Raw genomic sequence first — 12030 nt, 5'->3', positions numbered from 1 at the left:
TAGAGATGATTGAGCGACCTACCGAGAGAGATCAGATGAGCATGTTTTTGAGAAGTTTGCATCCTAGGTTTGCTCGACATCTGACAGGAGTCCCATTCCAGGATTTTAGATCATTGGTTCAAGCTTTGTTCGATGTAGACAATGGCATATCTAGAGGATTGTCAGATATTATTCCTTCTCCGGATACTGAGGGGAAGGGAGTTGGTGGATCATCTGAGAGCTATGGAGACGTATGTTCTGCAGACTTTCAGCATCGACGGCCTAGTTATCATCCCTATGCGAGATCATTGCAGATACCCAGGAGTGATTTCCCGCCTTTACAGCATCATCATCCTCATTCAGTTCAGCAGTACCCTTCTGTGCATTCTCATACTGTCACGGTGCGACCTTCATTTCAGTTTCACCGTCCACAGACTAGTATCCCACGACATGAGTAGTTTCATCCCCATCGACGACATCGAATGACTTATTCTGATCTGGGGATGTCTTTGGATAGAGCTTTTGAGCGACTCAGAGCTACTGGTTTTTTAGTACCATTGGCCCCTAGGCCACTCCCGAGTACCTTACTTCCACGTTTTCGTGCTCACTAGTTCTGTACATTTCACTAGATGGCAGGCCACCGTACTGATTATTGTGCTTCTCTACGTCATACCATACAGGATCTTATTGACAGTGGTGCGGTTAGCTTTCCTGTATCGACCACAGATACTGATCTTAGTCCAGATATGACTGCGGATTCCTTTCCAGCTTAGTCCACACATGCAGTTCCTCCTCCTTCGGGCTTATACCATCACGTTTGGACACCCAGGGCACTGATATTCACAGGACACTTTGATATTGCAGACCTTGTTGGTGTATTTTGGGACTACTTTGTTAGTTGGTCGTTTGAGTTTTTGTTCTCTTTTACTTTTTATTTGAGTCTTGTTTTATAGTTAGCGATTCGAGTCGTACTCTGTGTTTCGAGAGTAGACCTTATTATCTTATTTTTCGCATGATGTACTCTCATTTCACTTAGTGATATTTTTGTTTTCTTGGGTATGTGTTTTTGTCTTCTTTTTAGTATTATCATTGTTTCGTATCATGCATTTTAGGTGTTGTTATTTTCAGTAGCGTCATGTGTTGCTTTGTTTTGTCCCGTGCATGTGTTTGCCTTAGAGTCTTGGACAGTTTTAGTGTCGTGACTGGTCCCCGAGCAGAGATTGATGGCATGATGGTTATGATATTTTCAGAGTACAGTGAGATTAGACTTCTTCGGTTGAGGTTCACCATGTCGGACGAGATCGTACCCATTACTCTTACTACTCTTTACGAGATGATGGTGGATTTGACATGGAAGGTTGAGAGGATTGAGCTTATTTTGTCGGAGTATCCATCGTCATCGAGAGGAGCTCCAGGAATAGCGAGGCCTTCATTGCTACATTTGACTTCATCGGCATCTGTTACTTTGGGTGCCTCACATCCATGGCCTCACCCACACTCAGTGCTCCAGCAGCATTCCTTATCCATTTCATTGGCTACGTCGACACGACCTCCATCCCGGTTTCAGGGCCCTCCAGTTATCACAATTCCTCATGAGCGACTTCACCCTCGTCGATGATGTCGAAGACACTTTTCAAATTTGAGCACACCCTTGAGTAGAGTTTTTGAGACGTTCCAAGCCATGAGATTTTTGGCTCCTCTGGCTCCTAGGGCACTTCCAGATCCTGTGCCTTCACAGTTTCGACTTGATTTATATTGTACGTACCATCAGTCAGTAGGACATCACACTGATCATTGCACCGCTCTACGACATGTCATACAGGACATTGTTGATTCTGGGACGCTTGGGCATCCTCAGTCTGATATGTTTCCTATTCCTACCTCAGCTCAGGCCATGCATGCAGACGTTCCTTCACCAGCAATCCCTGATCTTATTGATTTGGGCGATTGACTCATGATTGGCTTGCCTTGGTACAGTGGTGCTCAGATTTTGTTCCTTCTATGGCCAGAGATGTGATGACAGGACCAGTCACTGTTTTTGTTTTTGTTTGTTTAGTCTTGTTCTACCTTTGACATTTAGAGACTATAACTCGATTCTTGAGTATTGTCTTTGTTATCCTTCCTTTTGCATGATGTACTCATCGGTTGTCCCATTGGATGTCTTTTCCTTTATGGACATATGCTTGCATTTTGTGATATGTTTTGTATTTTTGACTTGAGGCATCTCTTCACTTGCACGTTATGGTATTGAGGCTTGACCTGTCATGGGGGATATTGAGCTTATTAGCCTAGGATCAGAGATTTGACCTAGGAAGTTCGAGACTGTGACACATCTTCTTATGATCAGAGCAGTACCTTGCTCACTTCCCACACCTTGACTTTGTTTTGACCTACATCCATCCATTGTGAGCTTTGCACAACATCACCCTTGAGACCATTATATGACCTTTCCATCCTCGGTTTTTTCTAGCTTTACACATCCTCTCTCTTATTCGACCAGGTAGAGTGTGAGGAGTTTGAGCCCAGGGTTGATCTTGCATGGCGAGGTTTAGCTTATGATCTTTGGGTGGTTTACGATATGTGGATTGGTCGATTGCTTGATGAGACTGTCACTTTTTTTGTCGTGAGTATAGAGATTGATCTTATATGATGAGAGTTGGCTCGTGATGGGCAGTCGCGCCTGATGACATCACTGTTTACTGTACTTTGAGAGGATCATCTTTGAGATTATCATGGAGCATTTGGAGTACGGTTGGTGCATGATTCTATAGGGTTGACGTGGTTATATCAGATGGACATCGATATTTAATATTGATCATTTAAGGGCTTGATAGCATGATGTCTGAGACCGTGGTCGCAGGATGGGTGGCTTTCATTTCGGTTAGCTCATACCTTATTACCTTTATTGACATCATAGTCCGTTGCTAGCCCATTGAGCCTCGCATGCGCATTATAGTCTTTCTTTCTTATCGCCTTGCTCATATTTTCACACCGGGATAGGGGCCCTTTAATGTATGCATGCATTGTTTGGGATTTTCATGAGCCTTGGACCTAGGGGCACGTTTTTCTCATTATCTTTTCCTATCACTGTACCTCTGTATTTTCATCTCATCTCGTTGGTTGTGTTCCTCATCTCTTCTTCCTTATCCTATCTACTACTTGTTTGTTTCATATTTCTCTTCACCTTGAGTGGTGATCCTCCTCAGTTCATCACATAAAGGATAGTCACATCATTTCCACTATCTATCTCGCGGACACTGGTTTAGAGATCCTTAGTTTGAGAAGGTCATCTTGTCAGAGAGAGTTTGTTTGTTACCTTAGCACTTGGGAGTGTGTCCATTTGTTATTGATATCATCTTTGGGGTTCATTTGTTCACGTTCGGGGTACGCGTATTTGTATATATGTAAAAAAAAAAAAAAAAAAAAAAAATTAATATTATTATTATTAGTACATGTGTGTATGTGCATAGTGTTCTCGATCATTGAGTATGTATATTGACGTCTGGGGGTCATTTTCATCGAGTATGTTCGTTATTGAGAGTTCGTATGTGAGCTCTCTAAGATCCCATGATTATTAGTATTAATTTGTCATATCTATTTTGTGAGAGAGATGAGTGACCTTCTCCTAAGGACTCTGAGTCATTGTCCTTTCCATCATTACATTCATTGTTGATGTGACTTCACTTCATGTTTGATCTGAGTCAATCACTACCTTTCTTCATATATTCATTGTTTCGCTGTCATTCTTATCGTTGCTTGTGTTTCACCTCATTCACTTCACATCTTATTCTTTCCTTACAGCAACCCATCTCGGGTTCGATACTCAATTCACGCCATTATTACACATATCATTATCAGTTCGTTTTGCTTCATTTGTCTCCTTATCGACATCATATTCACAATAGGCATCTTCAGGTCTATGGCTCACGATATTTTCTATACATGCTGCATTGTATACATGAGGGCACGGGTTTTGATCCTTGGGTATTTGAGCCTAGTTTCCCTTCATTTCTATCACCCTAGCCTTCGTTACATCCTGAGTCTTAAGACCACCATGAGGCCATGACATCACACATTGTGTTTAATAGCTCTTATGTGAGCGATACTGTAGACCCTCAATTTTGTCTCTTTAGCACATGTCTTTAAAATTCGTTTTCAATGCTCCACAATAGTTCCTTGGTGGCCCATGGCTACTCATACCACTTACCTTTCTCTGAGTCACCTTGGAGACTTTGGTTGAGGGATTATTTGATCCCTTATTGTGACCCTTGGCAGCCCTAGCTTAGACTTAGGTTTTTTCGTTCATTTTTAGGATAGCTTTTAGATACACTTGGCCCATTAGGCACTTTTAGACTCACTTTTTGTATGACTTACACGGTTGCATGACTCGTGGGGCCCAGTTTTTGTTAATTTGTTTATTTTTATTTCTTAGTTTTAGTTTTATGATTATCAATCTTATTTTTATTTGTTTTCTTCCTCTTTATATGATTTTTCTTAACTTGATTATTCATTATATATATATATATTTTTTATTATTGTCCTCTAGTTTGTTTACTTATTTAGTTACTCATTCAATTATTTACTTTCAAAAATTTCATGCTTTTGCAAGGAAACTTACCATTGGAGTTTAAAGAAAGTGGGACTCCCCTTGGAAGGTTTTGGAGGGGAATTCGAAATTGGGAAGATTTGCTTTTGAAGGAGAAGACTAAAAAAATAAGGAAACAAAATATTCTGCAAGAAGGGGCTGCCATATATAAAGAAAAATTTTAAAAGAGAGAAAAAGGGGGGGCATAGAGAAAGGGCACGCATTGAGGAGACGCATTGGAGAAAGGATTGAGAGAAGGAATTCTGGAATTTTTTGGGGGCTGGAAGAGAGGAGATTCAGGGATCGTTTAGAGGAAAAGCACAAGGGAATTGGAGAAGAGAAGAATTGCAACCAAGGCTGCCCAGGTATGCTTCTCGTCACTCTTGGAATTCTTATCCATATTCGATTTCTCCGTGCGTTTGTTTCTGAATATTTAATATACTGTTGATTGGGGTGGACGAAAAGGGCCACAAATTGATTTGTTGAGATTGGTTGCTCACTTGTTTGCCCTGTTTTGGATTCTGATTCTCTTATATGTCATTGATGTCGTCTGAAATTCATGACTCCATGCCTGAATTTGATCATGTTCCTTTTTGTTTAAATCCCATTCTGCATTTTGCTCTCTATCCATAGCCCACAGATTTAATATTTGAAGTGGAACTATTTATGTTTATTGACCAAAGTCTTCCGCTCTCTTCTTCTCTGAGTTTTACATTTTTTTTATTTGTTCTCTATCCCTCTTCCTACACGGTATTTGAATCTATTTGAGGTGCTTACGGTGTGTTTGAAGAAATGTCCAGAGATGAAGATTTGATTAATTCCTTACCTTCCTGTTTTGGATCAATTGGGTTTTATGATGAAGTGTTGGTTCTCTTTGAGCAAAGACTAGATGTGGTTCTGTTACTTTCTTTGGATTCTGCGTTTCATGAAATTATGGCCTGTGGTGAATCGGGATACTTGAAAAAGGAGCCATCAAGTCAGCAGCACCAGATTTTGATGAAGATCGCTGCCCTTGGTCAGTTTCAGCTGACATCTGATCTAAGCAGTCAAGTAAAGGCCGAGCTTGGAGGGGAACGCCATAACGAAACTCTGAATTCACAAGCTTCTGATCAGTTTCAACTTTCTAAGTTGTAGAATCAAATCCAGCAGAATTCTTCCGAAGACCATTCTGGAGGTTCTCAGCTGCACTCTCTACCATCTGGGATGCAGGATATACGTTCATCAGTGGCCTCATCGACACCATGTTCAGACTAATGATGCAGTCTAGGAAGTACAATTCTCAGATGCTGGCTGTTCAAGTCAGTACCAATAAAGACTGCTTTGTAAAAATCTGGAAAGAAAGGATTTATGTTCAAAGCATAGAACGTTCTGGTCGTGTTTGGGATGCAAAATTGAGGATTAAAGAGGGCTGCAGAAATGGTAAACAGTTTGACTTTCTGGTGAAGTTTATGGTCATCTCGCTGTCGATAATAAATCCTCTATGCTGGAACGAATCCAAATATTTGCTCATGAGGACAAAATCCATAGGAAACCATTTCATCACTGGTCCCATGTATGTGTATGACTCAAATTGGGATGGGTCAGATTGGGTCACTGATGGAGGATGACTTCAACATGAATGGTGATAGCTCTGTCCAGCTTCTTGTTGCTGCACATGCTGTTAATAATGCTCAAGCCATTATTATGTCTCTTTTGGAGGAGTATGAGAATATTCTTGATAAAAGGCCTAGGTGAATTCTATGCTAGGAAGGCAATGGACAAGTCTGTGATGCTGAACTGCAACAAGGTTCACCGAGCATGCATGGAAAGGGAAATTATTTCAATGCTTGATCATCCGTCCCTTCCAATGTTGTACTCCCCTTTTCAGGTTCTATGTTGCAGAGGTCGTGATTGGCTTGGAATATCTTCACTGTTTAGGAATGGTTTATCGAGATTTGAAGCCTGAAAACGTGATACTGCAAAATGAAGGTCCATGGTATGAGCTATTGGTCATTCCTCTACGGTTTGAGCTTCTTTGTAGACATCATAAGAATGCTGTAGGGGAGTAGAACGCTGTAATTCTGGGTAGATAGGCAACTTTAATGATGGACAGTATGAAGCTGCTGCACAGCTTCATTCTCAAGCTCAGCAGATTAATGTAGTTCTATATCCTAAAGATGCTACAGAAAGTGGAAATCTTTTGAGACTAAAGCAACATTTTTTCTATGCAATGCCTCACTTTAGGACATCATTTTCAGATTCGAGGAGAAGATGCTTTTTTTTTTTTATTTATGGGGACTGCCATCATTGATTTGAATACCAAATGCAGGGATATAGATCAAGTTGTGAAGGAATTTTTGTGAATGCCAATCTGCAATGTAGTTTCCCGGACTATCATCATCTCTGGTTTTGTTTAGAAGGATGACGACACCAATTAATAAATGAGATATGCAGTGAAAGGGGTAACAATGGGGATGGTGATCCTTGTCATGATAAGGGTTTTGAAGGTCATGATTCATGCTTCAAATGCTCAGAAGTATGCGATAGTTTTGAAGTGAACCAGAAGTCATTGCCAAGGAGAAAAGGTAAAGGTTCCAGAGTTAAGCATGCAGGCGACAAGGGCTTATTTCAAATCATTTATGTTATTATCAGTTCTCCGTTAATTCACGTTCTGTTTCATATTTTCAAAAGAGCAAGTGCACGTGGCTGCCCTATTAGAAAGCACTTTGCAGCAGCGCCTTACCCTAGAGTAGAGACCGGTATAAGAAAGCAAGGTCTTATTGCTTCATTTCTTCCTACTTATGAAGGTGGATTATGCCCACTCCTATAAAGAGCAATTCTGAACAGAACGGGAACCTGTGTTCGGATCTCTTCCAAAACAGAGTCCCTTGTTTGGCGCGCGCTGAGGCTTTTCTTTCTTAATAGAGAGCAGGATATATCAGCATTTCTACTAGTTGATTTGGAAATAGTGAAGTATCCAACTTATAATTGCATAAATTCAGAACATATCTTCCCAGGCTTGAATGATTTACTTATTTATGAAGAAACCATTGGAAACGACGCTGACCTGGGTGGACAGATTCAAGCAATTCCGACCTGACCAGGCCTGAAACGTTCAGTGAGGGTTGGTTGGTAGAAGTGACAGTAATAGAGGACATTTAAATAACCAAGCATCAGGACTTATTCACGAAGCTGATGCGTTAAAACTTGAAAGACAGCGAATCCAATTGGCTCGTACACTCTACCAGGATGCCAGTATATATCCCTTGGACGTTCCATTCAGTGCAGTTGAAGCACATACTGAAATGAATCTATTGAATGAACATGTAATGAGTGTATTATCAAGGAAAACAGTCCTACTCATGACCTACCAAGTTGATTTTCTTCCTGTTTTGGTTCTGTTTTGTTAATGTCGGATGGGGAAATCCTACATGCGGCACCTTATCATCAGTTGTTGACGTTAAGCCAAGAATTTCAAGACTTTGTGACTGCACACTAACAGACTGCTGATTCTGAAAGGCTTACAGAGGTTGCTCTACCTCGTAGATGTGAAAACCTCTACAGGAGAGATCAAAAGAACTCATATTTAGAAAGAGTTTAATGCGTCTGGATGTGATCAATCAATCAAGCAAGAAGAGAGAGAAATAGGAAATCCAGACTTTAAGCCCTACATGCTGCATCTAAGTCGAAATAAGCAATTCTGGCTCTTCCCCACAGAGAGGGATGAAGATCACGGGAGTCCATAAGATGATGATGATGGTTCTGAGTATGAAGGTGATGACACGGATGGTTCAGATGCTGGAAGCAATCTTTACAAGGATGAAGATGACAGTTCAGGAACTTATTGGGAAGTCAGACTGAATAGATTGGACTTGCTATCATGTTGAACTCATGAAGTTTTATATGGAGATTCAGCTACAGTTCTATGTCCAGCAAAGGCCATTGTTCAAATTAAACCTTTTGGAGTGGAAGTCCATTGCATTGCCATAGATTACGAGAATATGATAAGCATAATAGGCTTAAGGCCTGGAAACACTGCCATAGATTCAAGATGGAATAGGCCAAATTGTCATTCAACCACTAACTACTCAAGAAAATCCTAACAGCTCCAAATGACATCAGTAATGAGCAGATCATCCAACCTTGCGCCCTCCATGTGGTGGACCTAGTTCATAGAACAGAGCAGAGAGAAGAAGCTTTCAGGAAGAATAAGAGGATAGTGGAGCTTGGTGTCTTCTTGGCAGCCACTCTCGAAAGTCCAGAAATGCAGGATCCATCCGAAGGTCTCTAGCTTACTGCTCATTTGCCTTCACACACGCGACTAAGTTGATGAATCCTTTTGACTGAGGGTTAATTTCTGATTATGGGCAATTTGATATACCTGAAAGATGGGGATTTACCCGAGGAACTGGACATCTGAAAATCAATTAAGACGCGAGTATGAAGTTGAAGAAAATTGTTTGTGAGCTAGTTGACAATAGAAACAGAATTCAGATGTTAGTATAAGGGAATTTAATTCTACACATTCTCAAACCAGATGTGGACCCAGAATTCATAAAAGGTTATCACATGTTAGAGTGAAGCCATCTGTCAGAAATACTTACAGTCTATGAATCTTCGCATGAGATTCTAGAATTTAAATTCAGAAATACGAGGAAGGAAGATCTTAAAAGAGGAAACAGTGGCTGGTACAAGGATGTCTCATTAAGAATTGTTGAAAGCCATATTCCAGAAATGAGTAGGCAGGTTGGCTTGAGACAGTCTGTAAAAGGCAAGCATCCTTCTTCTGACCATAGAAGACCAAAAAGCTCCAGCTTCAACTCTCCTATGTTAAAATCAGTTTGCGAAATGGTGGTCACCTTGGCAGCATCGACCATGCTAAAAATCCTTCAATGCTCCTGCCCCTTTTATTCCGACCCTGAACTAAGGAAAATGATGCAAAACCCAGAATTTCATTGCTTGCTAACTCCACCAATGAAGACAGGAACGTTAACTACGATGAACAATGAGAAGCTTAAATGTTTGGGAAAATGGCCCTGAGAAATCAGATATGGAGATTCCGGAAGTGAAGAGAATTCATAAGGATGCAGCAGGCTGAAAATATTAAAGAGGCAAACAATGTGTCAATCTTTTTTTTTCGAAAAGGCAATGGAATTTTGCTTCAGCAAAAGAAATTCAAGAGCTGGGATATCAGACTACAGTCAAATTAAATATTGTGAAACCAGATTGGTCCATGGCAACAATGAGGGTATGTATTCCAATGGAGCTGTTGAATCAAGCCTTGATGGTGAGTAAATAATGCTGAATGCAGGAAATATAACAGTGCAGAAAAGTAAGAATTTTGAGCTTTATGTTTGGTGTTTGACCAATGTTGGGGAGAATCCATTTGAGCTTACGGACCAAGTTACCTTATACATGGAAATGCTTCTGACCATTGAATATCCTGACAACAAATTGGGTCCTTCTATCCCGAATTCTGAGACTCCATTCCATCATGGCTATCTTGCTATACACACCTCCTCCTCTATTTGCTTCTTTGAATGGGAATTTATTGTTTTAAATTGAATTTTTGAATCATTTTTCAACTCAACATTCTCAGCATTGAAAAATCCATCTTTAATAATCCTTTGCTGCCATTTTTTCCTCTCGGCATGCACTTTCACTATTTTCTTTGACTTTCAACCATTTTCTTGATCTTCTTGATTTTTTCACAAGCATGAACAAACTTCATGATTTCAAACAATGGAATTCATTGAATCAACTCATGCGAAAGTAATATGGACTTTGGTGGGGGGTCCGACATTCTTGATATCTTCACTAATATTGATTTTAAAGATGATTGTTTGGTATTTAATTGATCTTGATTCCTCTTGGAGATATGCTTGAATTTGTTTTATATTTGTTATTGGGTTAACCTTGATTCCCATAGAGGAGTATTGGCTTGCTATCCAGGTACGCTCTCTTCTCATCTATTTCCTAGAACTCTATGGACTTGTATGCCATTGATGACCATATCCATATTTGACGTGATTCTTGGATGTCTTGATATATGCCTGATTTGCTTGAATAAAACAAATGTTGTGTGCTACATTTCTACACTAACTTTTATGTTTTATGATAGCGCTTGAAGAGCGGTTCAGGTACGCACCCTAACTCTCCCTTATTGCAATTTGATTGTGTTTGGCATGCCACTCTCTAAAATCACCTATCCTATTTAGGTATCTATAATTAACTGATTAATTGCCACACTTCCCTTAATTTTGTCAGTAGAGACCTTTTTAGGGCTTAGAGGGGTGCTACCTCCTAGAGGTACCTTCCCAATAAGTAACCTGATCCCCGGACCAAGACTCGAGTTTTTCAAAGACATGCCTTTTTTCCAAAAATTATGGAGTCACATTTTAGGGTTTTTCTTTCTTGTTTTATTTTCCCTTTAAAATAAAAATAAAATAAGTGGCGACTCCAACTTTTCCAAAAATTATTTTTCACAAACAAAAAAGCGAGTCTCGCCGATCGAGTGGGGACGCACGTGAAAAATGCGGGTCCACAGATACTTAGGATTGATTTGGGAACATTCTGTTTGTGATGGACCAGGAGTTATGGTATGACCCTACACTGGGGCATAGCCATCTCAGAGAGTTTTTTTCTATCGGATGACCATTATGTCGAGGCATACTCTTCTCAATCGATGACGGATTTTTGAGCCACGTCCATTCCTCGGAGGATATCAGATGTCCTTTTTCACATTGGAGCATGAGACATGATTAGCGCATTTCATCTAGAGTACTTTACACAGGGGCATACCCCTTTCGGTCGATGATGTTTTTTTAGCATAGATGTTCCTTGGAGGCGATAAGATTCATTTCACATTGGAGTATGGGATATGATTGGGTGATTTCTTTGATGTGATCATAGGAGCATAGCCTTCTCATCATTGTTGACATATTTATGAGATGATTGGATCAGGACACGGACACTTATGAGAGCATACAGCGGAGTTTAGTCACTTCAGGGTTTGCCCTATACTGGGGCATAACCCTTTCATTGGCGGTTGATCTTAGAGATACCAATTCACATTGGGACATGCTCTTTCTTTAGAGGAGGTCAGATACTCTCTTCACATTACCACGATGACTTTGAGAAGCAGAGTTTCATTTCGATCAGATGATGTATGATTGGTTATACTCTTCTCATGGATGTTTGTTTTGGAGATGCTTACACTAGGGCATAACACTCATCTTGGTGATGATTTTGTGAGATGACAATTTATACCAGACGCTTACCTTCCAGAGATTATCTTGTACTGAGAGCTTATCCGTTTCGAGATGATGCATTCACATTGGGGCATACCCATCTTGCTGATTTTGACATTGAGATTCCACCTCTTGTTTATGATTGTTGCTTTCGATGGATCATAGAGTTGTTGGCACCTTGGGTTCAATCTTCTCGACGTGCTTGGTCCGACTTAGGTATCCACTTTCCTTTGTTAC

This window comes from Vitis riparia, chromosome 6 (assembly GCF_004353265.1).
Source record: "Vitis riparia cultivar Riparia Gloire de Montpellier isolate 1030 chromosome 6, EGFV_Vit.rip_1.0, whole genome shotgun sequence".
Lineage (NCBI taxonomy): Eukaryota > Viridiplantae > Streptophyta > Magnoliopsida > Vitales > Vitaceae > Vitis > Vitis riparia.
The sequence above is the reverse complement of the archived record's forward strand: the minus strand, read 5'-3'. Positions refer to the sequence as shown.